We start from the raw sequence: 19,581 nt of genomic DNA on the forward strand, positions 1-19,581 counted from the left end.
CTAGGAGACTAGTCTAGGAAAGACTGTGCTCATCAGGTGCAGGGCATAACCAGACAAGCAGGCTGACCAGCAGTTTGTTTACATCAGACCAGCCCTATTTACCTCCTCATCCCACTATTTTCTCTCACATGCTCATTCCCATATCACCTTGATTACTTCCTTTCCCCGTCTTTGGTACTTGCCCTAAACACCTCATAAATCTTAATCCCAAAATGCTCCATTATCCATTCCTCAACTCATCGCATAGCCCTAGGCAGTAACACCCACACAGAAATTTGTGGTTAACTGCTGGGTGTGTCCCCACCTCCATGGGATCTGAGGCTTTCCTGGGAGGGGCTGGCTCCCTTTGCAGGACCTGGCTCCTCCACCTGCCCCTGAACTCCTCTGTGCATGTGGAGATGAGTGTTCAATCACCTAACCTAACACACTGACAACTGAGATTAAATAACATTATACATTAACATCTCAGCATTAAATAAATGTTGAGATGCTGCCAGTGCTGCACATTCAGGTCTGCAATGCCAATCAACAGAAGAGGTTCAAGGCAGGGAGTAAACAGGAGCAGCCCAAAATAGAGGAACTGTAGAACTGCACAGGTGAAAAGCCGTACCATAACCACCATAAAAATAAACACAATGAATTTCCAAAAGGGAACTTAGATTCAGAGTTATGTTTTATCTGAGAAACTACGAACTTTTACCCTAATGAGATTTTTCTTTGCTGTTTTCCTTTACCACTGCATACAATCTTCCTACCTATACCCAGGCCACTGAAGCAGCTCTTCATGCTCCTTACCACAATGGCAATTGTCAACATTTCCAGCACGAGTCTACTCAAAAACCTTACTGAGGCACCATTTGACCACCAGGTCAACTGAGAGGGCACAGCACCTGGGAAACTCCCATATGTGTTTTTCCTGGGAGTTCATCCAGCACAGCTTCTCTTGACCACTCACATCCCTGCCTTCCTCGTAACATGTGAAGAGCTTTCAACTACAATGATTTGGCATGCACCAGTGACATGCCTTATCAATTCAAACTAGACTGCTTGGTGTCATTTATGCACCAACATAGCTGTGCTTGATGTATACATCGGATGGATCATGTTTGTAAACTGTGATGGGAATCCGGCCTTCTTTACAAGACTGTTGGTCATTTAGTATGTGCACAGCACTCTGTAAGTAACAAAAATAGACATGCTGCATATTGCTGGGTCTCAGAAATATCAGTTCATGCTTGGTAAGGGGGAAGTTTGCCCAGGTGACCTTGAGCACACAACAGTGCCTGTCCTCTGCTCTCCCCTTCCAGGCACAGAGCAGGAACCACTGCCAGAGGAGCTGTCCTGCATTGCTGCATTTTTTTAGGGGCACAAGCTCAGGAGCCCTTGAGCGTCCTGAGGCCGGGAGGTGAGAGTGGAAACAGGGAGCCCACCCATGAACATGAGGGAATACAGCAAATTTTCCTTCAAACTTCGAGACCCAGGCACACGGCTCTCCCCGGGGCCGCTCTCCCTTGGCTCCGGCCCTGCAGCGCGGCGGGAGCTGCCCTCCCGCGCTCCCCGGGCGGCGCCGGGCACCGGGCCCCGGAGCGGGGCGCGCAGCCCCGCGGGCCCCGGAGCGGGGCGCGCAGCCCCGCGGGCCCCGGAGCGGGGCGCGCAGCCCCGCGGGCCCCGGAGCGGGGCGCGCAGCCCCGCGGGCCCCGGAGCGGGGCGCGCAGCCCCGCGGGCCCCGGAGCGGGGCGCGCAGCCCCGCGGGCCCCGGAGCGGGGCGCGCAGCCCCACCGGCAGCGCGCTGCTGCCCGCGGCCGCGCAGTCCCGGGAGGGCACGGCCGGCGCGGGGCGGAGCGGCCCATCCCGCCGCCGTGCCTGGGGAGGGTCCCCCGGACCGCCACCGCACCCGGGAGGCGGTGCCGCCCCTCGCAGGCTCCCGGGCGATCGGGCACGGGCGTTCTTGCGGGAGCGGCGGCTCCCCCGGGGCGGGCGGAGCGCCGGGGCCCCGCGGGGCTCGGGCCGCCGGGCGGCGGGGCCGTCTCCCCCTCCGCGGCGGGAGCGGAGTGCGGCGGCCCGCGGAGGGGGCGGGGAGGATGACTTCATGCCGCCGGAGCGCCGTGAATTTAGGAGCAGCAGCTGCCGCCGCCGGCGGCGGGATGTGGGGGTGAAGTGACAGCGGGAGCTGCCGCCGGCTGAGGGAGGAACAGCGCCGGGCACCCGCCGCGCCCGCGGGCTCCGGGCCGCCACCAGCAGCCGCTGCGGGAGAGAAGGAAGGAGGGAGGGAAGAAGATGCGCTGAGCCGGTCGCTGAAAGGTGAGCGGGAGCTGCCGGGCGCGGGGGCGGCGAGCGCTGCGGCGCTGCCCGGCCGGAGGAGCGCGGCGCTGCCGCTGCGAGCCCCTCGCTCCGGCTCTGCCGGCTGCCCGGCCCGGGCAGCGTCTGCACCCGTGCTGGGGCTCCCAGCTCCCTTCTGCTTCCCTCTCCTCCCTTCTGCCGCGGTTCCCTCCAAAAGCGGCGAGGCTGCGCTCTCTGAAGCGCCACAGTGTTGCGTTTTATCTTGCATGGCCAGGATGTGCGGTGGCTCGGTGCCAGCTCCCGCTCGGGCTGCTCTGCGTGCCCGTGTCGCGGCACCCTGTCAGTGGCGTAGCACAGGACGGGGGCGAGAGCGGGAGGGCTGCGACAGGTGCGGGACTGCGCCCACGCTGCCCGCGCTCTCCCCAGTCCGATGCGCGTTCCTCAAGTGACGGGGAAGACATCTTAGGGCAGAAGGGCTTCAGGGCAACAGAAGCAAAAAAAGATGTTATCTCATACACATTCCTGGATTTGGAAGTCGCTTTGCAGGAAACCAAATAGTGTAGAAGTTGGGGAACCGGCCCTTACACCAAAATGGATTCTGTCGTCTTCTTCCAAGACTTGTGTGATTTTTTTTCTCTTTATTAATTTTTATAATCTAGCCTAGTTCGCAACAACCAAAATAGCAGCAAAATTCAAATGCATTTGTTTGTTAATGGAAGAATTAGTGAGTTGCTGTTTTATCATATCACCTGTAGAAGCGGAAAAAACAGGAATGTATGTATGTTGTAGCTTAGCTGATAACACTGCACATTATGGTACGTATATAGGTCTTAACATCAAACGAATGATGTTTTGGAATTGAGAAGGGAAAGAAATTTGTCTGACCTATTTCTGTGCCTGATACACTGGTGGTTTTTGTTGGGTTGCTTTGTTTTTGTTTTGGGTTGTTTTTTATTTTTGTTTTGTTTTTTGTTGATTGGTTTGATTTTATTTTTTTTACTTTGTATTGCTTTAAAAAAGAAAACTTGCCTTAAAGCAGGTATACCAATACAGGAGGTTGGCATGGAGAGGCAGCTCATTAGAATAGATGTTATCTGCATACGTAACAGTTAATGGCTCTGTGTGGTTTGGAAATGGAAGAAATTACTATGTCTGGGAAGTAAAGAATTGGAAATTAATCTGTTCTTAATGAAAAAGAAAGCAGGATACTGGAAGCTGGTTATTTTATTAAATGTCTATTTACCTATATGTTCATATTCAAGAATGCTGTTACCCAAGGGTTCACAGGGGCTCACACAGTTGTGGTTGAAACCTCTCGTCATGGTGCTAGAGTGACACAAGTAATCCTTAGGGAGGTAACAGGGAGGAGTTGCTTTATTTGTTGTCATTATTTCTGGGCAGATATTTAAATGCAGTCAGAACTGTTGCTGGGTACGCAGAAGGCAAATGACAGCTACAGAGAGAGAAAATGTGTATAAAAAAGCAATTGAGGCTTCACAAGGCGAAACAAAGAGCGAGTGATGAACTGCAGAGTCAGAAATCAGTCCAAGAGACAAATCTTTTCTCCAAAGTGCAGTCATTACCTGTGATCCTGTACAGGCTTTTTGCTTTAAGTATGTCATGGCACATGCAATGTATGTATTTCAAACTAGGGGAAAAAAAAAGTTTTGTCAAACCTGTGTCTTTTATCTACCATACATTTGTTTTATTCGTGTAAACTTTGAAGCATTGGTTAGGGCATTTCTATAGGTTTTTCCTTTCTAGAATTAAGCATGGCTGACTGTTTCAGAGTTGCAATGTGTGGCTCATTGCTTCTCTAGTTGCATTTGGTTGGAAAAAGAAATCACGTAGGTGAGTTCAGATACTTCACATATTAGCCCATCCATCCTACATAAAGACAATTTCTTCACTGGAGTGAAGAAATCAAGTGATGGTCCCCAGTCAGTTGCTGCAAACACTGGGTAGCATGGCTACTCACTAATGTTGACACAATGTTATCACAGCATATTTAGCTCATCATGCTTCCTGGCAAACTTAATTTTTCAAGACTCTTAATTAATATTTTTTAAAACACTATTGTAGCAGAGATGAAACAGTGGTTGACCAAGAACCCCACTTCAAGCTTGAATTGCTTTTGTTTTTATCTTGTGTACTCTAAAGGCAAGTGGTGCAATGTGCACGTGTCCATAGAAGAAAAAGTATATCTAATTATCAATGTGAGTTTAGTTCAATGGTATAACTGGTGTAAATCCACTTCCTACGGATTTCTTTCCCAGAACTCTTCTTGCTCCTTCTGTTACTGTAACTTCCATACTTCTGCCAGCCAAAGGAAAGCATCTTTATTGTGGTTGATCTGGGGCAACAGCACTGCTGACTGGAAGAACAGCCTAGTTGGCCAGCTGGTTGGTGCCAGACAGACTGGGTAGCAGCTGAGATTTAGTTGTCTTTTCCTTGGAGGTTCTGCTATTTTGGAATACTTCATCTGGGTTTGTTCTGCAGATATGTAAGAGCTTAATTATCTTTGAGGTTTCTAGGCTGCCGTCAGCCTTTGAACCGGCAGGTTCATTTACCCAGTTTTATTAGTGGGGACCAGATGGGGTATGTTTGCAAAAGGCTTGCTTCCTTAGTAGAACAAACTGGAAAACCCAGTGACCTTGAATGCACTTGAACTTACAGAGGTTTGATTTTACTTCTGGTCCTTTCCAAGGGCTGAGATGAAACACTTCAGTTCAATATTTTTTCTATTATTATGAAATAATAATATTTTATGTTGTTACTAGGCTTTCAGTTGGATTATTTTTTCCAATTTAAGAATTCAATTTTAAAAGATTTGAGTAGGGTAAAAGGGGACAGGTATTACACAATGAATTTAAAACTTTAGCATGTGTAAACAAGAGTATTTCAACAGTAGTGATACCATTTTTAATTTGAAGAAGAAATATATTCACACTTTCCAAATACATGTCCTTCATGTGCAAGAGTTTGTGTTTCTGGGAGAGAAAAACAGTGATCTCTGAAAATAAATGCCAGGCAAAAACTGAAACTTTCTCCTACTATGCAAATAGATTCCATGTTGGACTAACTGCCAATAGAGGATCTTTATGTGAGTGCCCAGTAAACTGCAAAGGCAGCAATCATTAAAGAGAACTAAGAGTTTTATCCATTTATAGTTTATTTGTGGTGGCAACAAGACAGGCATTGATAATCTTATTTTGAGTTTTACAGTCAAGTGTGCTTCACAACCTGGATAATGAGCCCCTGAGTTTAATATTAAATGGAGATAGAAATGCAGAGTTCATGTATGCTTCTTGGAAAAGAAAGCTGGTTGAAGCCTCTCCCTTGAAGGGGACTGCATGTAAACAGCAGCAGAAGCATGGATCTATTTATATGTGTTGCTTTCATGATGCGTCGAGAGACTATCTGTGGGAGAACCTATATTGTCTACTCTTAGAAAATTACTTTATTGAGACAACATTATAAAAGAAAGGATCTGATTGTACAAGAACTGTATGTTTCTAGGATTTATCCCAGTCTCGAAATAGAATCATAGCAAAGGAGAGTAACACAAAATGGACTCTTATAGGACAGTTGGTACAAATGTCCCAGCCAAATGCCAGATCAAAAAATTTATTTTATCTTTCCTTTAATTCTTATGGTAGATCCAATAAGATCTGATAGTGGGTTTTGTTTTCCCTAAAATACTGAAGGCACACTGCATTTCTGAGCTGGTCACATTTTTGTGACTGTAAAGTGATTCCAGGGTATCTCTACTCTTCTTTCCTGGTTGAACTAAGTATAAAACATGAACTATGAGGAGCTACAATAGAAGAATTTCCATGTCAGCTGGGGCGTAGTTCTCTCTAGCAGAATTTGGTTTGTTTTCTAACCTATATTAAAATGAAATTTGAAATTGGCTACATTGCTGTTCCTTGGCTTTACAGGACTCATGAGGAATTTAACCTGCCTTTATGGCAACTGTCTGGTCTCTGCACAGTTCTGTATCCCTTTCTGCACTCATGTCCCAATGGTTCATCAGATGTTAGAGGCAACTAGGTCTATGCCAACAGAAAGTCTTGGTTTCTCGTACTCTGACTGCTTCTTTTTGTCACATTTTTGTTCTAGTGACTATTTCAAAAGGTTCAAAGGTATATCGAAGTTATTTTGGCAGCTGTTAGCTAGCCCATGAAATGTGCTGCAGCTTTAATGAGATCATATAGATCTTAATATATCCATATAATTATATATATTATATAATATATATATATTTGCTAACTATTCACTCATTTGCCTTCTACCTCCTACAGTATTTCCATTTACACATATGGTAAGCACATAACTTTGGTGAAACGATCTCACCACCTGTTGTTTTAAAATAGCACAGATGCTTATTAATGGTCCTTCCATGATGCTGTTTATAGTACATGTGGAACCTCACTTAAAATACTGTGGATCATATTGGTAAAGGATATTATTACTTCAGCAGCAGCCTTAAATTGATTCCTGTTCAGCATCTTGATTTAACTTGTCAGTCATTAGTAGGTAGGAGAGAGGTAAACTCCACAGAAGAGTCAAAATTGTGATGCTCATCAAGTGAGCTGTCACTGAATCCTTCACAAGGTGTTCTGAGGAAATGCCTGCTGCCTTTTGGATAACTAGTCAACCCCAAGAGCTGCAAGAATCGTGAGCACGCAGATTATATATACACCTGTAAGTCTTGCACTCAGCTGAAGTGAATTCCTTGAGACCAAGCTCAACAGCACTTTCACCCTTCAAGGCAAGGAAAAATAAATAAGAAGAACTTTGACCTTGACCAAGACTTTTGCCATCGGAAAGTAATCTCTAACTCAGTAAATTAAGTTTAGGTACATAAATGTTTCATCAATTCCTGTTTTCTTTGTTCAATCTCATGAGTCATTTGGATTCTCAGTTTGAATTTCAAAGAATTTATAGAGTTCTGCCTAATCTCATCTGCAGCTCTCTACGTTTCTACGTTTGTGTTGGATTCTTGGATTTTTTTTTTTGTTTGTTTGTTTTGTTTTGTTTTGTCTAACACCATTAAAGTGGGAGTTAAAAATTTATTTCTTCTTTGAAATCATCTATCTTCAGGTAGACCAAGAAAAATTCTTGATGTTAAGAGTCAGTTTGCTGAGGTGTAAATGTGAAAGAGCAGTCAGGCTGAACAGACTCAGCTTCTTTCAAGCTTCCCAAGGTGCCCACTTGAGGCACAGAAAGTTCGTGATATCTGTATGATGCTAGTGAATTCCATGACAACACCATTATACACTGAAAAAAATATATAACAAAAAAGAGAAACAAAAGATATTTCAATCAAGTTTAATGAGAACTCATCATAACTAGGTTTTTTTTGTGGTTTTTTTTCATGAAATGTGAATACTTCTTTCCTGTGGTACATGACAGATTGCATTGATTGTTTTAGTTTAGTGTTGCTAATAAATTAAAGAAATAATTGCTTACACTAAAACGGTGACTGTCAGATGCCAGTTCCATTTGTATAGGATGGGCAAAAAGCTCTTCTTTTTTCAATAAAAAAAAATAAAACTCTATGGCATATTACAATGTAGCTTTTAAGAATATAAGTCTCTTATGCTTAGGGAAGTAATGACTAAATTAGGTGGAGTAATCATCTTTTGATACAGGCTCCCCGTGTTTGGTGCTCTGCATTGATTAGGAGTTCTCTGGGCACAAAGCAATGTTTGCACTATTATGTTTAATTGCAGGAGACATCATGTCCTTGCTGCATATGTTTGGTTGGTTCACAGGCTCCACAGTGTCCTTTGGCATGATTCAGAGCATGTGGAGTGTAAGGAAGAAAGTGTCTTTGTTTTCCCTCAGAATTTGTTGCCTAGTGGTTTAATTGGGCACCTTTTTAATTGACGTGATGTGCGTAATGTTAAACAATTGCTTCCTTTTCAGTTTCTCACAAGTCAAGATTTTCTGTCACATTCTTTTTCCTCAAAAACAGAGTTGTCTTCCTGTATGCACTCTGTCTGTACACATGGACTCTATTTCATATTTGATTTATTCTTTGACACTGCTTTTATACTTCCTGAAAATTTATTTCGAACGTGCAGGATTTAGAAATTCTATTTAATAGTGAAATAATTTCATATTTATGTCCCTTTTCTTTCCCATTTTTTTCACTCTGCATATTTTTTCCAGTTACTCATTGTGCTTCAGTTGGGCTGATCTCTTGTGTCCCTGTGAGGTTCCTTTTTATTGAAGGATCAATACAACAATATGTTTGCATGACATAAGGTGCTGGTGCCATTAGCAGGAGACATAAAACTTGATAGCTGGATATCAAAAATGCATTTTAAATGTAGGAAAGAACAAACTGTAGTGTGTAGTGTTACAGAGAAACTCAGTCATAAACCCTTCCTTTTTTTTTGTGTTACTCCTGTTTTAAAATAGTTGGATGATGGCAGCTTTACTGGATTGGGCTAATGTTCTTGAGTTCAGGCATGGGAAACAGAAAAGTGAATAGGATTTGTTAATGCATATAAGAATTGGAGCATGTGAAAATAATTCAGACTCTAAAAGGCAGGCATAATGTGAAACACTTTATATAAAAAAACTCCAAAAACAAACCACACAAAACCAAAAATAGACTGCTGCATTTTAAGTAACTGTTATTTGTAAGGTCTCGTGGAGTCAAAGCGTGATAAGAGATGTGAATGGAGTCTGCATAAATATAGAAGCTGTATGACTTGAGAAAGAGGCATAACTTATCAAAATGATTACAGTAAGCCTTTAAAGCCTAAGGGAAGTACAGCTTTTTGTCAGTCAAATAAGCCTATTTTATCATATACTTGTTTATATACAAGCTAATAATGTTTACAATCACCAAAACCTTTTCCAAGCAAAGTATTTTGCATGAATAGGGAGTTCTCTTAAATTATTCTGAATAGCTTTAGGCTTTATGGAACACCTTTTTTTTTTTTTTTTTTTTTTCTCACCTTTTCCTATGTGTTTATTTGCCTCAGGGAGTACAGGTGCTGATTTATTAAGTGGCAGCTATAATATTATATGATAGTAAGCATTTTATTGATGCTAGTGTCATTCACTCTAAGTGACAATATGCAAAAATAATGCCACCACTGCTACGTGTCCTTTTAAAGTCTAATTTTTCTGTCTATACCTAATGTGGTACTACTTGACTGGGCCTGACTGGGGAAATGGCAATATTCTCTTCAGTTTTACAAAAGCAAAAAACCCTGCTGCATGGTGAAAAACAGGTGCAAAGCCTTCAGTCATCCCCAACTTGTGCACAAAGCATCCTCACAACAGATAATGTTTGAATGGATATTTATAGAAGATGAATATGATAGCCTGAATATGATAGCCAGAGGAACACGGATACTGTATAAGAAATTTAAGCATGTAATATCACTTCCTCACTGATACTTTAGGATTTGTTACATGTTCATGTAACAGTAGGATTTTCATATTAGCTAATAATGGGGAATGACTTCATTAGCATTTAAGGATGGAATTTAAAGTGCTTTGAATGGTATAATTCATTAGCTAATTGTCACTCTAGAAGATACTTTTCAGCTGTACACTCTGCATACTTAGGGAATTGCTGTACAGACCAAATAGCAAGGAGAAACATATTTTTGTTATCCTCTTTTTCTCAGATACTGGAGAAATGTATTATTTATGTGACCCTTTTCATCATGAACGATCTCAAAATGCTTTTCAGCACTTCCATTTTCATTGACAATATTTGGAAATAAGGGATGAAAGCTGTTACTGCTGTTATTTAAATGCTGTTTTCTCACAGTTGTATAGCCAATAAGGCTGCAGATCAAGGAGTTGCTTATACAAGTCTCCAGAAAAAGGTACTGATTTCTGGTGACTGCTGCAGCACGCTGACCTGTGCTGTTTCCTTCCAGGCAGAAAATTATCTTCCCTTTCACTTTTGTGCCTCATAGAAGCAATTTTCAAAGACCATTCATCCATTACAGACTGCTGCTCTGCTTGTTAAGTGGTGTTTCTAGTGGGATAACACACCATGCAAATATATTTTGTGTAAGTTTTCTAGGTCTTCCAAGTCCACTCTTAATTTGCATTTCTGTTTCTCCATCACCTTCTAGTATTCTTAGATTGCCTAAGGCAGGAACAGGTACTCATTTTGCAAGTATATTTTTCTACTGAATTATTAATGTAAAATTTTTGAGTTTAAAGTTCTGTCCCTCTTGGTAGCACCATATTTCTTAACTACTGTCTTGAACATTTATTTGGAGACTAACAGTTTGCATGCCTTAAATAATTGTATATGATTTCTTAAGACAACTACAAGGCAAAATAGAAAGAAAACTTTAACTTCTGAGGTCAGTGTCCAAACAAATGCCTATCTTCCTGTGGTGGTTTGTTGCTTTAATTTTCTACTGCAATGGGAGAAAAAGAAGTGCCAGAAACATCCTAAATTTCTTCTGCTTTCCAGATTGTGTAATCTGAACGTTGTGTATTTTTTTGAGCCTAAGGCAGCACCTGAGCACTTCATTTTGGTGTCCAAGCATAGTTCTGGCAAGTGAGCTCTTTTATGCAGCTTCTCTTGAGAGAAGCAGTTGCCTGTGTCTGTGCTGGATAGTGATTCATTACACTCTCAGGACTGCTCTTCAGTGTCATATTTCATAATTCTATTCTTGTATGAATTTTGGTGGCAAGTATGGAGTTTCTGAGTTTGGTTGTTTTTTTGAGGTTTTTTTGTATTGCATGGCTATCAGCAAGATCAGAGTGGCACTCTTTGTTCTAAGATAAACAATGTCTCTGAATTCTGCTGAGGACTAGGACAGTTTTGTGACGGTTAAACTGTTGTCAAGGCTTTTTGTGCATTTTTGACTTATGTCAACTTGTTCTTCTGAACAAGGCAAAACTTGTTCTTGGAGTTGTTGTGGGTTAGATGCCATTTCCCAGTAGGTGATTTGAATGTTGTTTAGAAAATAAATTCTCCTTTTAGAAGCCTCTTAATTTACCTGTCTCTCCTTTGATGTGGCTGCTGTTGAAGCAGGCCAGATTTTTAGCTAATTTGTCTGGCTTTTCTCTCTTCAAATTGCTGAAAATGGTAGAAGCTTTCTATGCATCCTGTGATAACTGTCTTTTGGCTAATGTTGTTTCTGTGACATTATTCTTGAACACGTAATCGTATCTGCTGCTTGTTCTGTTGAAGAAATTTCACCTTCCCATCCCCCTTTCTGAAGTATTCCTCCTCTGCTCATGGAGTAGTAATTTCAGTAAAATTTCTACCTTGTCTCTATTTTTGAGCATATTTGAAAGAATTGTTCAGAAAAGATAGTTTGCAGTATCATAGTTTTCATAGTAACAGTAACAGTAGATACTTTCAGTAGTTTTACTTTCTACATGTGGGTTTTTTTGTAAGTGATGTGAAAATCCAAGATAAGTCATAATTTAGCACAAGTTTCTGGATTGTCCCTATCTAGTGGTAATTTATAGTGTAATTACCATTCTGATAACCATGGCCAAAATACTAGACTTTTGTTTTGTCACAAGACTCCATTGTTGTAAAAAATACTTTTCTAAGTAAGAACAAGATGTGGAAATGTTGGAAAATTCCTAAATGTCACCAGAAGACTGGGAGGGTGGATCTAGCGCATGTCCTTCCGGATAAGTCAAAAGCATAAGAGCTAAAAACTTAATTGTATACACATAGTAATGTTGACATGTCAGTTGTTTGTTCAGTGGCTGACTTTTTCTCTCTTCTTCCATATGAAGTCCCATCTCTGTGGAACTGTGAGCTGTGAGCCCAGTATGAGTGAAAAAGGAGTAGTTCCTTTCACAAAGATTATTAATAGCAAAATTTGAATAACCTGAAGTAAAGGTAGCCATGATCTCCACTCTGAACTTTTCCTCTCCTGTTTTTCTTTTCTGTATATATATATGTATTTGGGTATTAGGTACTTCTATCTTACAGTTTGGGCATAAAGTCCTCTTACAAGCTGAGGAACAAAGGTTTGTGTTGGGTTTTCTTACAGGTTTCTACTATTCTTTCCAACTAGCCAGCTCACTGAAAGTCAAAATCTTTTATTTGGCTTGGAGGCTGTTTATATCTAACCCAGCTGATATATCACTAAAGGAAAAAGTATTCAAAGAAGCATGAAAAGATTCAGTAGGATTAAATAGCAAAGCATAAGGATTTATTCCATGCACGAGCAGCCTTTGAAAATGAAAAGCAAGATAAAGAAAGGGGCATTAATTGTGGGAAGTTAATGTAAAATGGGAATCAGAAAAGATGATTTTTCATATCCTTTCAGCTACTGAAAGCATTGAATCAGGGTCTTAAGTTTACAACTGATCAAGTATAAAGAAGGCTATTGGGGATAAAGTAAAATTGTTCAAGTGGCTGTTACATACCTGCTCGCAATCGGCTGAGTGTAAAAAAGAGTCTCTTCTCTCTAACCCTTGAGCTTGGTTTTAGACACATTTGATCAGAATTATTGGTTATTTAAGGTGGCATGAACGACATATGAGAGTGAGCCAGTGTTGAAGTCAGTATCCATGTGGTTCTATAAATAAAGAAGGTTGTATGCAAGGCCTTGCTGAATACTGGCATGTCTGTTAACTGAAAGGGCTAACTCTCCCTGGTTTAATTCAAGTTTTATTCCTTCAAGTGCTTGGATTGTTCAAAACCTAGCCAAAGCAGAACACCTGCTACTTTCTTTTTGTGTTTCTTCTTCTGTATTTACTGATTGCTTACAGAGCTTCGTGTCAAACTTGATGAAAACATAATTCTTCCTTTTGTAGTTATTTGCTTGATGACACTTGGGAAATCTGCACACAACTCTGACAATGACGAGTTACTCCTGAAGGATCCTTTATGGTCCTCTGAAAATTCTTTTGTCTCTGAAAACCAGAGGAATAAATAAAGACTGGAATAAGCTCTAAAAGTGCCAACTGAGTGCCTCACCATGTGCAGCTGGGTAATCCACAGCATACTTACTTGGACTGTGCACACTTGCATGTCCTTTCCATGGAAACTGGAATGAGGGTGCAGAGAATTGGAATGCTTAGGTCTCATCCTGGCATTTAATCATGACAAATCTGCAAAGTAATTGTGAAACATGCAACTTTATTGTTTGGTCTTACTGACTGTCACATTTTGCTGCTTTATCTACAGGCAGACTTTTTTTCTTTGCAATTTCTTATACTTTTTAAAATTACAGGAGCCAGTCTGCTATTTGCACTGTGTAATACTTCAAACCTTTCATTTGCTGGAGCAGATCTAGAAGGATATATCAGAAAGTGTGGTTTAGCCCTGGTTTTCTGCTGAAAATACCTGCTTTGGCAAGTATTTTCTATTTCCACAATTCCTTGGAAAAGGATGTACTTGATGCTTTCCCATCTATCTGAAGCTGAATAAAAAGTACATATTTACAGTTACAAGACTTACCTCAACATGCAAACTTTCTGCCAGGTGCTTTGAGGGAGGTAAAATTGTGTTCCTTCAAGTAACCCATTTTAAAAAGAAAGTAGTTAACCAAATTATTATTTGTAGTTTTCACTACTCAAAGGGTCTTTTTTCAAAGATACTTCAGCTAATAACTGAAATAATTTTGACTCCTTCCTCATGCTTCTTGTGAGAAAACATAGGCAAGAGAGTTTTTGTATTCAAGGGAGATTTTTCTACAAGCCTTTTATGACACCCACTTATTTCTATGGAACTTTTATGGTATTCTTCTCATCTTCAGATGGCATCTGTGACCAATTTTATAGCCTTTTTCTCTTACTGTGTGTATATAAGCTACCAAAAAGAGTGGAATTTATTTGTCCCACATTGTTAGATAAACTTGCTTTAAAAAACCCAACAGTGTCACTCAAATTTAAATTAAACTGTTCACCATTCCTTCTTCCATGCTTATGTACTCTTCACTTATTTTTTTTTTTTTTGAATAGTAGGGAAATTACAGAAGTCAAAAGAAAGCTAATCTAAGATCTTTGACAAAAAAAAAAAGGTGAATATAATGACTTAGTTACCACGGTCTGTTGACCTAATAAATCCCAGGCAAAACAGTAGGAAAAGCAAAGCTGTAAGTGTAAAGTATATTGAAAGACAGGATTATCATTAATACAAATAACTTATGGTTAATGAAAAAAGATTCTGTCAAAGAGACCCTGACATGCTGGCTTTGTGTATTTTGGAGGTTACAAGAAATACACTATTAAACCTATGTTACTTAATGAAAATGGTAGTTGATGTTATTTCCCCTATGCCAGGCAAATACAGTGCTAGTTTCAGCACTGTTCAGCATTCAGATATGTTCAGTTCATACCTATGAATTACCCACTGCAGCTTTTTTTGGACCTGTCCTATATCCTATATGTGTGATAATTTCCCAAAAAGTACTTCGCAGCGCTGTTTAGATTGGTACTGGCCCAGAGGTGTAAGCAGCTCCTTCTGTGTCCACTGTGTAAACATTCTTAAGAGATGGAGTGAAGAGTCTTGCCTACTCAGAAAATACCTGTGACTATCTATTTGAAGGCAGATGCCTGGTTTTCCCTTTTTTGCTCTGTCTCTGCAATGGTTTGCAGTATTTGTGAGTATTCTTTAACCTTTCTGTCTCTTCCCTGACTACTACCCCCTCCCTCACCTGGCCCACCAAGAAACAAAAGCAAGAGGGAAGTTTTTCGTACAGCAGAGAGTAGAAACAGAATTCAGAGCTGTGAATGTCTGGAGAGATGCATGATGTTCATATAGCTTCTGTTTTGTACCAGTTAGAAAGAATTGTTTTCCTACTGGTAACTTACCTTGACACAAATCTTTCTTTTGAAGTAAAACTCTGAAACCAAAGAAATGCATACTAAGTTTACTTGTTTAAAAGTGTCAGTACTCAGAATATGTAAGTATAGCAAATTTCTCAACAGTATCTAAAAAATATCTCTCCCTAAGACTCACTGAGTATGTTTGTTAGATTAATTCAAAGGCATTACAAAGTAGATTAAGAGATCTCCCAGACCATCTAAAAAACCTGCATGACTAGTGCAATTTTGTCTGTTTACATGTAATGCATCTGTGATCTGTTCATTGCAAACTTACATATTAAATCCACTAAAATGGTCCCTTTCTTGCTGTAAAACTGACAAACTATTGAAACACTGAAACTGGACATCTCTGTTTCTTTCCATATGGCTCATCACTTTGTTTGCCTCATTTAAATGTTTTGCACCTCATTAGTTTGTTGTCATTATTTTGTGTGTCTTGGTTCTTTCTACTTGGTTTGTACTGGACAATAAGAACTTTATTTGTCTTTTTACATTTTAAACTTTGGTACAGGCTGTTCTCCATTACAGCTCCTTTTTCCATCTACAACAGGGAAAGATTCTTCCAGACATCAGCATGTTGTCTAAAAATCAAGGGAGTGATTTTAATGTCCCATTATCTTTGCTACTCCTCTTATAGGAGATACAATGAAATCTTGACTGCTGTGAAAACAGGAAGACTGCCAGCTGTGTCTTATGCATGTTATGTAGTAGCATGAAGAGAACCTCTTGTGTCTGCTGCAGTCAGAGCATGTTGACAGGGTCTTTCAAATCAGTTATTGAAATTGGCATATGAAACACAAGATGAAGAAATACAAAGAAAAAGCTCACCAATTACAATGAACAAGATCTTTCAAGATGTCTGATAAGCATCTTAAAAAAAAACCCAACAAAACACTAAAAAATATCCAAACACCAAAGAAAAAGTCCCCAAGCCCTCTCAATTTAGAAAATACGTATTTTGCAGTGCTGTGTCCAGAACACCATATGAGAGTTGCTTTTGTAGAATCCTTTGTTTTCAGCCTCTAGCAGTTCCAGATCACACTGTGTTTGTATTCCTCCCCTTTCTTCTTGTTTTCTCTCGAAGAGCAAATATGAAGGTCATCTCAGCTCAATCCGTATCTCTGAGTGATTGTTTCATACTATATAGCTACTGCTTTTTTTCTGAGCTTCTTTCACAAATTCCTAGTTTTAAAAAAAAGGCTTTGAAAGTTCATAATTGCAATATCCTAATGAGGAAGCCTCTCTACAAAACTGCATAATTAAGTCATTTTTTTTCCAGCTGTTAACAGATACAATTTCTTACTACTTTTTTTAAATTTTACTACTTCAAAAATTATTTTAAAAAGACAACCTTATTTCAGTGCCTGCTTGCCCAGTATGTTCCAAAGGCTTGCTTGTGGGCCAGTTGATAAAGGAGATCATTGTTCTGCCTCTTGTACTATGCTACTGAGCTTGTAGGTATAGTATATATGTAAGACTTTAATAGATAGAATAGTATATGTATTAAAAGAAAAATGCACAACAGCCTTGAAGCTATCATCAAGCTGAAGGTCAGAGAATTTGTATTCTTGCAAGTTGAGGAGTTAAGTATGCAAAAACTCATCTTCTCTTGAGAAATTATATATTTTTGACTGTATTGGTAGAATCTGATGAGAATTCAGCCAGTGAAAATTCTTCAGCAAAGTTAATTAAGGGTGGTATCCTGAGAACGCTTTGCATTAATTTTGTATCAGATTATACTTCTACTTTTTGCAACCTTAATTAATAAATTTTAATGGTTACTCAATCTATGGCACAGTTTGGGGCTTAAAAATATCAAGGGATATGTTCCTAATTGAATACTGTTATGTGGGAGGGGAGGGATAGGTAGATATTGGTTCTCTTTTCTAAAGGGGAAATAGATTCTGAGCAGAAGGCAGAGAAAGACGAAAAGGGCAGCTGGTCCTTCAGGACAAGAAATGGCAGCAGAAGAGAGGCAGCAAAGTAATTAACAGGTCTTTCTCCACATGAGAAGGTGGCCTTTACTGAGCCTAATTACACAGACAGTAATTTAAAGCATGCTGTCTTGCCTCACAGTTGCATCTTTCAGAGCCTGGTTCATGCAGGCAGCCTCCTGGAGTCTCAAGCCTTAAGCAGAAACCCAGGTAGTCTTTGCATGAGACCACAAGCTGAGAGGACAGGTTTCTTGTGTAGAGTTAGAGCTCTCATCCTTTGTGGATTATTGTTGTAGTTTAATCCTTTGTAGATTAATGGCCTGTAATGTTACGGTGTTGCATTGTACCAGGATTCAAACGAGTATCAACTTCAGTGTAAACCTGGGCTCCAGTAAGCAGAAAGCTAAAATCTGATTTTACAAATGCATGCAGTTGTGTGATTAAACAGAAAATAGTTAGTTACTTTTATTGTATGATAGGAACAAGCAAGTCTGGAGCAGGCTGTACTAATGTGAGGGAATCATCTTGCTAAGACACAGTTGTGTGTCTAAGCTGAGGGCTGTATTTCACCTACGACATGGTGATAACTTTTTTAATTCACTAATCATGGATTAACCAATCTACCCGTCACTTCTCTAGTGCTTTTAATGAGACTGGACTCGTGAGCCAAGAAAATATATGGAAGTTGCATAAAGTCTTTAGGAAACTGAATTCAAGACTCTAATCTTTCCTACTTTACTTAAAACCAGTATCTGGAACTGCTGGTCAGACTCTTTGTATTTGCATGCCTTTGTATTTGTGTCACCTAAGATCTGGTAACGAGGACTCTCTGATCTTGAACTTGCTAAGAGTCACCAGTGTGCCATCACAGTCATTTGGACAGCTGCTGCAACATTGACATGCCTACTCAAGTTTAGTAGAGGCTTTAGAAAGCACGAGGCTGGAGCACACGACGTACGAGCAGGGGCTGTGGGAGTTGGGTTTGGCCAACATGAAAAGGACACTACAAGATGTAACAGCACTACCCAAGGAGGCACTGCAGAGATGTTACAGACTTTTCTTGGAGTTCAGCAACAAAAGGGTAAGTGGCAATGGCCACAAGTTGGAATAAGAAATTCCAGCTTCATGGAAGATTTGAAAATATTTCACCTAGAAAATGGCTTAGCACTGGTACAGCTTGGCATAATGCCTGGGGAACCTCCAGCCTTGGAGATACTTGAAATTCTTCTGAGTCCCTGAGCAGCCACACTGAAGTTTGAGGTTAGCCTGCCTAACCTCAAGTGGTTATTGGACTTGATGGCCTCCAGATATCCCTTCCAAGGTTTTCCTGTGACACAAAGAGTGGTGGTTTACTTTGTGTGCCCATACAGACCTATCAATCCTGACTCAGGGCTCAAGTTTATCTCAGAAACCTGTGTGGAGGTGGGGAAGAAGTGAATCTCACTGCTCATCTTCCACATAATATCTTCATTCTATAGAAGGAGAAAACTTGGAATGCAGACTGTCCTCAGTCTCAAGGAACCCATGGACAGAACCATCAGTATAAAAGGTATGTTGAAACTGGTGTATCAGTTAAAAGTTCAATTGTTTTCCTTCAGGTCCTGTGCCTTTTTGCAGATGAGGTTGCTTAACTCTGTAGTCTTATAATTTGTGTGCTGAAGACCAGGAAACCTCCAGTTCTGGATCATGCTCCTTAGATTAAGTGCATTGATTTTAGTGGTCTCTGGGGTAAAATATATGAAACATTCCGGAAGTCTTCTTAGCATTTGTTGTTATGCTTAAGACAAGCTTTTCCATCATGCAGTGGTTATTTGACAGGAATAAGCTGATCAAGGCTCCTGCAAGAGGCAGAGCTTCAGTTACACCTGAGAGTGTCCAAATGCAGCAGGGCAATGCTCAAGTGCTGAGATCAAATGGGTCTCAAACTCCTGTGTGTAGAAGAGAGTAGTGACAAGCAGCTTTTCTCCTGAACCTGCAAGACATGACCACAGTTTTTTGTGAAGGGATGACTTCTGTTTTCCATATGAAGTTCTTACTAAGACAATGGCATATGAACAAAATAAGCAATTCCATATTTAGGTATTAATGACTTTGTCATTGTTTAATGTACCTTACTCTGGTGCAGAAAAACACAGATATGTGACAACAGGCCTTGCAAACTAAATTTATCCTTCTATAAAATCCACCCACATAGAAGATATTCAAGAAAAGCTCCATCACATGCTGCAATCTGTGAAACATAAAAGAACCCTGGGAAGTAAATTAATTTAAATTAATAACAGTATATTGTTCATATTGTACTGGGAGGGAATGACACAAGAAACCACCGAAATACATTAAAGAACATGAAATTTCAAAACTATTTGGTGTTCTTTTTGGTGTTTTGGTTTTTGGTTTGATATTTTAATTGTGAATATTGTCAACATTATTCTAGGACACCCTGTAGCTTCTTCTCCTGAAGTGTATTCAACTGCTGGATTCTTTCTGCACAGATCTGTTAAGAAAAGCTAGTAAGAAATATTAATTCTGTATAAAGAAAATACTTTTTTCCCCTATTCTCAGGAAA

The 19,581-nt window shown here is 40.3% G+C and overlaps 1 protein-coding gene across 1 annotated transcript in view; it reads left to right on the top strand.

Annotated features, from left to right (window-relative positions):
• The first annotated feature begins 2,090 nt into the window (after positions 1-2,090).
• PKIA (cAMP-dependent protein kinase inhibitor alpha) overlaps positions 2,091-19,581 on the top strand; it is a 43,677-nt gene continuing 26,186 nt past the window's right edge. Inside the window, exon 1 of the mRNA XM_021550569.3 lies at positions 2,091-2,301. The gene's annotated coding sequence lies outside the window, so the exon portion shown is untranslated. The remainder of the gene's footprint in view (positions 2,302-19,581) is intronic.

The sequence above is a fragment of the Lonchura striata genome, chromosome 2 (assembly GCF_050655825.1).
Source record: "Lonchura striata isolate lonStrDom1 chromosome 2, ASM5065582v1, whole genome shotgun sequence".
Classification (NCBI taxonomy): Eukaryota; Metazoa; Chordata; class Aves; order Passeriformes; family Estrildidae; genus Lonchura; species Lonchura striata.